Below are 11,351 nucleotides of genomic sequence, written 5' to 3'. Positions count from 1 at the left end.
TACCTTTGCCTATGCCTTAGTCTGTTGGACAGTTGGACTCGTCGACCCTCTTTCTCCATTCCTCTCTGTCTTTTGCCTTGTCTTTTGTCTTCTTTAGAACCTCTTTCAATGGCAGGCCCGTCCACTCTTTCTCTTTCTCTGTCTGCCTCTTCTTCTTTTTCCTGGTACTGTTCCCTAAAGAAATGTATGTTATGTACTTTGAAATGAATGTAGCTACTTCTACCCGACACAATGAATTCGTTACGAAGTTACAAAGTCAAAATTAAAAAAAAAAATTCCCCCAATAAAGGGGCAACGGCCAGATCTATATTGTACAGGCCATAAGATGAGCTAGCAAGGAAAACCATTGACTTGGCAGAATTTAAGTCATTGGTTAATATGCATGACTGCGTAGGACGTAACCATCTTCTTTTGAAGTGACGTCTGTATTATATAAAATAAGATAAAAAAAAATTAATCAGAAAACAAAATTAAAGATGTACTTAGATTTTCGCAATAGAGGGCCAATAATCAACAAGAATATGAACTCCAGTAAAACTTTTCTTTAAAATAATAACACGGTTGCATACCTTAGTTCAGCCAATCTCTATTTAAGAGGGGGAATGTCGGTGCGTAGGTTATGGTATTCTAGCACCAATGTTTATTAGGTGCACAATTTTTGAACGCACTTTCTTTCGGTGCCTTGTTTTAAAGCTTATGGAGTGGTCTGGTTAGTATGCTGGTGTAACGTTTCTTTGAGACTCCTGGGTGTACCCCTGTTTAGGGGAATTAGTATGGGATTGGAAGTCTACACATGAGACTAGAGTCAGCAGTGCGTTTTGTTGTGCTTGTGCGTACTAATGTGTTACGTTGTGGGACAGCAAGGGGGAGAATGATCAGTTAATTAATTTAACAATTATATTATAACATTTGCTAACTTCAAGGATATTATTTCATCAGTTAGTCATCATAAAGTACATTCATCCAATTAAACACGTATATTCTTAACATGTAGTCGATTGTTTATTGTAAGCATGAAGGTGCCTGTTGGATGTCAGGGGCTCGGACGAACGAGCTAAGGCTTTCGACAAAACCCTGACTGTTGGGTGTTTTGATGTCAATGTAGGGCATTGTAGGGTATCCTCAAATTGTTAAGTGTACGAATATAATTAGATCTTTTGTGAGGTGACAGAATATCTTTATAATAAATTACAGACATAATTACGCCAATCTAGTCATGCATGTTAATCGGTGACTTAAACTCTGCTAAGTAGTTGGTTTTCCTGGGTGATTTATTCAACCCATTCTATGCTCTAATAGCACTAGGTAATGTTAAGTACTTATTTAGTTTACTGTCGCACTGTGGTAGGCGAAAGCTACACTTAGTGACGTCACGAAAGAGGGGTTTAGTGTATTCATGTAGTATTTTACTACAATATGTTTATTCAGTCAGCGTCCAAGCATATAAAAATGTGGCCATGACCAGGGAGCGTATCAGTCTGATTTTGGCTCCGAGGGCTAAGTCTTTCCATATTATTTTAAGTTTTGAAAGAGCTGCTGTGGACTGTGTTATTCGGGTTTTGTTCCCTCATCTGAGACAATAGCTCCGAGGTATTTGAAACTACTGGCACTAGTCAGCGTTTCACCTCCAATACTGATGTCGCTTTTAAACCCCTTTTGGCTATTGTCATAATTTGAATTTTTTTCGGCATTTATTTGCATGCCATATGCTGCGGAAGTCTTGTCAATGCGCATCACCAGGTCAGCTAGTTCTTCTTCTGTCCCTGCTAGGCCATCAATGTCATCTGCGAAGCGCAAGTTAGTAATTCTTCTTTCTTCAATGCTAACAGTACCTTCATTACCCTCGAGAGCATCTTCCATTAGAGAGGAGGATCCTAGCAATGGAACTGAGTTGCTACAGAAGGATCCTACGTCTCACAAAGACCGCACCACAAACCAGGAGATTACAGAGATGGTTACTGCAGCAATCGGACCACATGATGACCTGCTAACTATTGTAAAAAACAGCAAGCTTAAAATTTATGGCCATATTACAAGATCTACGGGGCTCGCAAAGACCTTCCTTCAGAGAACAGTACCAGGAAAAAGAAGAAGAGGCAGACAGAAAGCGATGGGAGGACAACATATAAGAATGGACGGTTTTAAACAAGCAAAAGACAAGGAGGAATGGAGAAAGACGGTCGACAAGTCTTGCTTGGTGCCCCAAAGGTCCAACAACTAAGGGATAGGTAAAGGTAAAAAAAATGTCTATTCAGTTCATAATTTCATGGAACCTGGAGCCTTCTGGGTGGGAAATACCTAGCACGAATCTTGAAAAGGGCTTTAACTATTTTCCTAGATATTTGATAGTTGTATATCGTTGGGAAAAGAATTACTAGCTCGTTGGTCACACTGGGAAAACTCGTCTGCCATTATAATGTTTCAATGTTTAAAAAAAAATCTAAATTTGGCTAGAGGACTAGAACATATGTATCCTGCACAGCCATACTTCTTCGGGTATTTCCGCATGTAGATCGTAATCATTTAAGACAGGGATTCTCAGCCTGTGAGTCGCGACCCCTTTGGAGGTTGAATGACAATGTTCCAGGGGTCGCCTAAAACCAATGGAAATTTTTATTTTCTGTCTATTGTTCATGGTAAGTTTTATTTTTGTTATTTCTTACGTAACACGCACACAGATGGTCTACATTGACAATCTAATGTAGGAAGTCAATGAATATGATTCAGATTCGGACGTTACCAAAATATATCATACAGCGAATGTGTATTGTCAATACAATGAAATAAAAATGGGGGTGTGGGGTGGGAGAGAGAGGCCTTATTAAGAACACGAATTTATTACCACAAGACATAGACATAGACATAGACATAGACATCAATAAATATAGAATGGCCGATAAAAGAGTTTTATGAAACGAAAATTTGTGACTTGCAATTTTGTGTACTTTATTATACAGCATTTATGAGCAGTATAAAAGTTAAGTATTCATATCTATTTCAGCCATAACCTATATAAGTATTACATTATTTCCACTAGTGTTTTTTTTTTTGTTAAATCTCTAAGAATGAAGATCATGCAATTTTTCATAATTCGGAAATCCGAATACAATAGATATACATGTTTTCAAGTTACATAATGTTACTTCCTTCGGCCAGTCTATATTTATTTATGTCTATGAGTTTTGTTTGATCTCTAAGACTGAAGATCATGCAACTTTTCAGAATTCGGAAATCCGACAACGATAGATATATATGTTTTCAAGTTACATGAAGTTATTTCCTTTTTCCAGTCTATATTTATGTATGTCTATGGATATAGAACAATCTTTTATTTGAAGGTAGACTTTTTTCCATTGATAGTTATTTCGAAAATAAATGTCGCATGCAATTCTTTATACATTTCAAATTTGACTATTAAGTTATTATATGCAAAATTACCTTTAAGGCCTACACTTAAATAGGCCTATGAACGAAATAAATTTTACGGGAGGGGGTCGCAGCCTACTAGTGAATCGTACTAGGGGTCGTCGAGCTAAAAAGGTTTAGAACCGCTGATTTAAGAGATTAATAAATTAATGTTCAGAAGCATTTTCGAGACTTTTAAGTCTAGATGTAAAGGCCAATCATTAGAATATTATAAAGTCTAGCACATGTATATATTCTTACTACCAGGATTTTTTCTCGGGAGAAAGGGGAGGTAAAAAATGTCATCTAACATTTATTAGTTATTAAAAGCGAAACATTCATCATATAAGCTGTATACAGGAGTTTTTTTTTTACAAAAAAAGGAAAAGCAAAATTTCTTGTTCTACTGCTAACTCAATCTTTTGTCATAGTACAAATTTGACATCTGTTCCTCCTCCTATTAAGCTGAAATTTCGCATGCAATCTTCAGATGCATGTCAGAGACGACTTCATTTATTACTGAATTTTTATTTTTTCATTTAACACTACGGTAGTTCAGGAAGCTTACAACTGTGTGAGTATCTAATATCCGAAAATCTGTAATATCCTTTATTGCACATGACCGCCCCCATTATAATAGGATTAGAAAGTAGGATTTGATTAAAATATATTATATATATATATATATATATATATATATATATATTATATTTATTCTTCTTTTTATTTGTCTGATCTCTACCGTATCATTCACTTTAGTTGTCTGCATTTATGTCTGCATTTATGTCTGCATTTATGTCTGTATTTATGTCTGATTTATGTCTGCATTTATGTCTGTATTTATGTCTGCATTTATGTCTGCATTTATGTCTGCATTTATATCTGTATTTATATCTGTATTTATGTCTGTATTTATGTCTGCATTTATGTCTGCATTTGTGTCTGTATTTATGTCTGCGTTTATGTCTGCATTTATGTCTGTATTTATGTCTGCATTTATGTCTGTATTTATGTCTGCATTTATATCTGTATTTATATCTGTATTTATGTCTGTATTTATATCTGTATTTATGTCTGCATTTATGTCTGTATTTATGTCTGCATTTATGTCTGTATTAATGTCTGTATTTATATCTGTATTTATGTCTGTATTTATATCTGTATTTATATCTGTATTTATGTATGTATTTATGTCCGTATTTATATCTGTATTTATGTCTGCATTTATGTCTGCATTTATGTCTGTATTTATGTCTGCATTTATGTCTGTATTTATGTCTGCATTTATGTCTGTATTTATATCTGTATTTATGTCTGTATTTATGTCCGTATTTATATCTGTATTTATGTCTGCATTTATGTCTGCATTTATGTCTGTATTTATGTCTGCATTTATGTCTGTATTAATGTCTGTATTTATATCTGTATTTATGTCTGTATTTATATCTGTATTTATGTCTGTATTTATGTCTGCATTTATGTCTGTATTTATGTCTGCATTTATGTCTGTATTTATATCTGCATTTATGTCTGTATTTATGTCTGTATTCATGTCTGTATTTATGTCTGTATTTATGTCTGTATTTATGTCTGTATTTATGTCTTCATTTATGTCTGTATTCATGTCTGTATTTATGTCTGCATTTATGTCTGTATTTATGTCTGTATTTATGTCTGTATTTATGTCTGTATTTATGCCTGTATTTATGTCCGTATTTATGTCTATACCACATCGTCTTTGATCTACACCTTCACGGAGTCTAGCAAGCCTTGAACGGATGAAACATGGTATTAAGCTGAGTACTGATCTCACGTGCCGTGAACACCACCAACCAGAAGAACTATTCAAACCTACCCCCTTCAGAAAAAAGAACTTTCACATGTTTGGGTTCTGGGAGAAACGTTAAAAGAAAGGTCAAGAGCGCATGTCAAAGCGGAAGTGCTGACGACTGGAATGCCTCGGCGCCGCTAATTCAATTTGAAGGTGTACCCCTACCCCCCCCCCCCCTTCCTTTTCCCTCCCGAATTCAATGCCCCCAGGCGAAGCCAAGGAAGAAAAAAAAAAGTCCAAATTTATTTGATCTCTATGTATGGTGATTGGATTACCGCGCTCGCCTTTATCCTCATTCCAGAAGTGTCGCGTGCGAAGATTCGGTCATCCAGTAGCCCCAAATCACCGGACTATTGTACTGTCGAGATTTCCTCTTGACCATTTATCTTGTTTGGAATGTCCAACACATCGACTAATGACCGTTGCTGGACAGAGACCTACTACTGCGGCCATCTGTATGAGTGAGCCCCCTCCGGAAGGCACGTATCGGGCAGTGGACATGTCGCGGAGAGGTCAACAGCGCTTGTTTGTGAGCTCGGTGTTTGTCCGTTTGTTTATCTCTCTCCGCCACTTTCCTTGTCGGCAGGTGGCGCGAGGACTTCGTAGTAGTGTTTTATTTGCTGCTCCTTGAGGAGCCCCAAGTCAAGGGGGGGGGGGCAACTGTTTCCCTGCCTCGCCAGACTTAATGCTTCTTAGAGAACATGCAAAACACAAGCCCAGCAGGATTTCACTTGGGCGCAGAGTCAGGCGTGAAATTGTAAGAAGTGTATTGTGGTCCAGGCCACTCATTATAATTGGATTCTAATATTGTCTCCCCCCACCCCCTATAAGCTGACCTCTGCTTCATTAACCCTAACCCTAACTTTAAATTGGACGTTAATCTCCAACTACTTGGCCCACTATTTCATTTCTTTTTCTACTCTCCTCTCTTCTTACAAACTCCCCCTTTCAGCATTTCTGTACACCCCCCCCCCCAAAATACTTCATTCACACACTTCAACCTCTACTGGACAGTTGGTCACTCGCTGGTCACTTCGTGGGGGGACTCGACTTCAAAGTCTTGTCACGAAGTTCCACGAGTACGTCACTCTTCATTATCAATATTGATGTCCGCGGTACGAGTAGCGCCCCTTGAATGACTGACATGCTGTCATCGGAGTCACCAGAGACATGACGTCATGACGTCCAAAAAAACGCCTTGACATCATGGCACTATGTCCAGCGTATAAACGTTTAAGGGAGAAAAAAAGACAGACAGGGCCTTCTCGTGGGACATCAAACAGTGAGCAACATGGCGAGGGATCGGTGCCACAAATTAAAATAAAACTATTCGACAGGCTAGGATGTTATAAGCAGTATAAGAAAGAACAAAAATCAATTAGGCTTAGGCCTATGTTGACCTAGATCAGCGGTTCTCAACCTTTTAGGCTCGGCGACCCCTTTTTACAATTCTCCACTCGGCGGCAAACCTCCCCCCCCCCCCATCCCACCCCAACCGCAAAACTATTTTCATTCATAAGCATATATGTAACTATTATAAAATGGAAATTTCGTATAAGTATGTATATTGCCAAAACCAATCGTGAAATAGTTCGAAATGAAGTATAGTTTCATGCATCATTATCATTAAATAAATTGGCAAGAAGGCCACAACCTTTCATATGTGCATCTATTTACCTTTCTATTTCTAATTCTCTCTCTAAATATATATATTCACCCTTTTCAAATGTTACAGACCTAGATGAACATTTGAAAAGCATGACGGGGCACGGGCAGTGATCGGGGTAACAGTAAGCTACGTAGCTACAATATTGTTACAAATGAACAGTGATAGGTAGAGGTCAACGTATGACCCCGGCGAGATGACACAGCAGCTGGTGTTCCCTGGAATCTACATGTACAAACAAAGACAGGATGTGACGTGTCCACACGTGTTGTTCCAGGGGACGAACAGATCTAAGTAGGGGGACAGTTACTAATGAACAGTGACAGATAAAGGTCACTACGTGTGACCCCGACTTGATGACACTGCAGCGAGTGTTTTCTGGAATCTACATGTATAAATAAAGACAGGATGTGACGTTTCCTGACATGTTATTCCAGAGTGTTTGTGCAACTTTGGACAAGCGATTAGGGACTCTTTATAAGCCAGAGAGTTAATGTGAAAGTCAGTCGTATGGAGTCGTATGGAGTCGTGAGTGAGCCGTTACAGTCGATACAGACTATGTAAGACGTGTGCGGCTCTGTGGAAGAGAAATGTGTACGACTCGGTGCAAGTTAACTAGGGTAGAGTTAACTGGAGTGGACTACTGTCGTTAAAGTCTATACAGCGAACTACAGTGGACTTGAGCCGTTACAGTCGATACAGTCGATGTAAGACGTGTGCGGCTCTGATTCGGTAGACTTGAGTGCGATTTGGTTCAGCTTTAGGAGACCTGGAGCGACACTGGGAAGTGTGTCGTTGGTCTGTTCTGTGGAATACGGCTCGATGCAAATTGAGAAGAGAGGAATTGCAACGAAGTGAAGAGATGCAGTGCAACGAAGTATAGCTAACTGTAAACTGACAGATATTGTACAGTCTTCTACGCTACATGTTACAGTAATGTTAGAGTTAATAGTCATTAAAGTTATATGAAACTGAAAGTTTAGTCGTCAAGTTCTTTACAGTGTTTTTATTTGTATGCCTACTAATACATTTAGCCAGAAGATTCAGAAATACGTAACAATATTGTTGCGGCTGTTTGAGTCTGTTTGTTTTACCATATTAGGGATTCTCGGGACACCACTACTGTCATCTTCTGCATCAAGTCTTAGACTTCTTCAATAAGACTTCATAACTCAAAAGCTGGAAAACAAAGCTTCAAAAAATAATTGTTTGAAATGGGAAAAAAACATCGCGAGACAGACAAATCGGGATAGGACTGCAAACACTTGATCCAGAGTTAAACTGACGCTATTAATGAGCTCAATAAACTCTTTCTTGCTCCGGAACTTCTTCTTTGACTGTGAATGGACTTCTGGAAAGTGCAAACGTCATGTCAGGCGGATTCGGAAAGTAGGATGAAATTCTGTGCTCATGCATGCGCAAATGTTCTTTCACAGAATATTATCATTTTATCTATTTGTCGGGTTCAATGCTATTTTTCTCATAGTCAGCAGATACTGTTGGCAGCATGGAAATATTATTTTCTTCTATTTTTGTTTTGCTAATTTGAACTTTTGTTCGGAAGAATCGATTGTTTCAGACAACTCTCTAGCTATGTTAATTCAATCCATGCAGTTACACTTTTAGCTACTTGTAATTCTTGTGACAGTGTCTTTGTTATTAATATTAGTCGATGGATCACACAGTGAGTTATGATTATTTTTCATTACTCATTTTTTACAAACTTTTAAAGCCAGACCAACATACTTCCAAAATTGAAGCACCATCTTGTTAACAACACAAATACTTTTCAGAAAAGATTTTCTACTTTACCAAAAAAATCACATACTTTTGTAATCGTTTCCAGTGGTTTATCTTATATAATCTTATCTTATATAATACAGACGTTACTTCAAAAAAGAAGATGATTACGTCCTACGCGTCATGCATTTAGTCATGCATATTAACCAATGACTTAAATTCTGCCAAGTCACTGGTTTTCCTGGCTAGCTCAGGCAACCCATTCCATGCTCTAATAGCACTAGGGAAGAAGGAGTATTTGTACAAATTTGTCCTAGCATATGGGACGAGGAATGTGCCTTTATCTTTGTGTCTTTCAGAGTATTTTATTAAATTTTGTTTTTGTATTTGAAGATTATGGTTCAGTGTTTTATGTTTGCAAAAAAAGAAACTCGACTTTAAAATCAAAATTTTTTTAAATACTCATCTGAACCTTCAAGTGCTGGGTATCCTGTCGACAAAGTTTGGACGTTAAGCATCAAAATGATGTTGCATTTATTTCGGCTACATAGATTCGGCGAATAGAATTTCGTTACAAATAAAGCACATGGATTTTTTCAATTTCTGCTTGAACTATTTTAGTAGAACCATATCGAAATTATATTTTCTTTTCTTAACGCTCCAGTGTGCGAGTACCATTGTTAATTGTCATATGGTGTTTCATAATGCAAATATTATCTTCAATATCATATGCCATAAAAGATGGAGTATTATTAATTATTAACACGAAATTGCTTTTTAATTTCGTCACGACGTCACCATTGAAATACTATCAATGATTCGACACTAGTGCAACGTGTGGTATGCATTAGTTTACATTACATTAAAACTTTCAAAAATAGTTATGATGCGACTAGATCTATTAAAATGTTTGAGATGATTCTGTTTCAATTGTTTAAAACATGTCTCCCAGAATGACCCCCAAAAATTGTGACTTCCAGTTGAATTTTATTTGTACAATATTAAGTTTCTTGACAAAAACAATTCATGTTATCGATGGTCTTAGGCGAGCCCTGGCGAATGGTCAATCGACCACCAAAGGGGTCGCGACCAGGGGCGGACTGGCTATATGGGCAAACGGGCAAATGCCCGGTGGGCCGGCACAAAATGGGCCGGTCTGGTCGCAACCAAAGAAAATAAAAATTTTCAATGCAGACAACTTTAAAAAACATTTTTATTAACCTACAATTTAAAAAAAAATAATTCAACAAGATTACAAAAAAATGTACTCTATACATTGTACGTATTATCATTTGCAAAACGTTAGACCGTACTTTATGCTATGCTATGATATGACATGCCATGTGTGTGCCGGTTTATGTGGTAATGCCCGGGCCGATTTTGATACCCAGTCCGTCCCTGGTCGCGACCCACATGTTAAGAACCCCTGATCTTAATTTATTATATTTTATTGGGAAAAAAAAAACTTAAGTTGTTACAAAGCTTATAAAGAGAAAATGTTACGTTTTTTTTGTTTCCAAATATTAACAATGTAAAAATAAAAATGATGCAATCTGTAGCAACTAGATCTACAGGTCACGTTATCTATTGATCTAAAGCTTTATATAGTGCATGTGAACCTTCTCAATTCTTTGTTACCTGGTCCGTTTGTCGTAAGACGAGGTGGCCGAGTGGTTAAGGCGTTGGACTGCTAATCCAATGGGGTCTCCCCGCGTGGGTTCGAATCCCATCCTCGTCGAGGATTTATTTTTTTACTCACAATTTTTTTTTTAATTGTGTTGTCAGTAATTTTAATTCAGTCAATTTAACATTTAAATTTAATAGGAACTTTATTTACATCCCATCCTGACCAACATTTTGTTACACTAATTTTTATATTCTAAAATCTTTATTTTTTGTGATATGCCATGACTAGCCCACAAATCAACAGGTCTGAAAGGGGACTGTACTTTACTTAACTCTTTCTCTCCGTAATTATTTTTCCACTTTTTGAAGGAATTCTTCATTTGGCTCATACTATTTCACTACCCCTGTTATGATTGGCTTCAATAGCCTTGTTGTTTGTTATCAGAAAATGTTGTATTTGGTATAGAATTAAAGGGGAATGTATGCTCTTGTTATATAATTCAAAGTCAGGTTCAAATATTAATCATTAATTTAATTTAATGAGGTCAAATTCAACGATGGTATCGTCAATTAGGAGAGAAAGAGTTAAGTAAGCTTCCTTTTTTTTCTGATGGGCACTGTCTTTTAAATTTATATAAAAAACTATAATATTAATTTGGACCAGGGCAAAAAGAAAAAAAAAAGATACCTTTAGGCAAGACGTCTTCACCCTCAACACCCCTACCCCACACACACACCACCACGGCACCACCCCTGGTTACCTTTGGTCCCGCAGGGTCTTAGTCTATATAACTTTCTACATTGTAATACAACTCTGCATCTGTAAATCGTTATATATTTCAATCCGCTGAAATAAAATGTATTTCATTCAAAATTGTAAACTCTTATATCTGTTTGTTTCCTTATAAGTAACAGCTAAATTAAAAGGTAATCCTATCTGTGCTAAATCTTATCTCTGCTTAATCTTACCTGTGCTCGTTAAGTTATATACTTTTCATAACAAAATATAATTACCTTCCACTCGTATTCATGTCTCATATAAAAACTAAGAGGACTTTTTATCTTTGTGTCTTTCTGGGTAGG

At 37.0% G+C, this 11,351-nt stretch overlaps 1 non-coding gene across 1 annotated transcript; it reads left to right on the top strand.

The window, feature by feature from the left end:
- Nucleotides 1–10,298: 10,298 nt before the first annotated feature.
- Trnas-gcu (transfer RNA serine (anticodon GCU)) lies at nucleotides 10,299–10,380 on the top strand. The gene has a single exon. It is a non-coding gene; the product is annotated as a tRNA-Ser (tRNA).
- The last annotated feature ends 971 nt before the right edge of the window (nucleotides 10,381–11,351 follow it).

Source organism: Biomphalaria glabrata, chromosome 8 (assembly GCF_947242115.1).
Source record: "Biomphalaria glabrata chromosome 8, xgBioGlab47.1, whole genome shotgun sequence".
In the NCBI taxonomy this organism is placed as follows: domain Eukaryota; kingdom Metazoa; phylum Mollusca; class Gastropoda; family Planorbidae; genus Biomphalaria; species Biomphalaria glabrata.
Note: the sequence above shows the minus strand (reverse complement) of the source record. Positions and strands in the feature narration are given on the sequence as shown.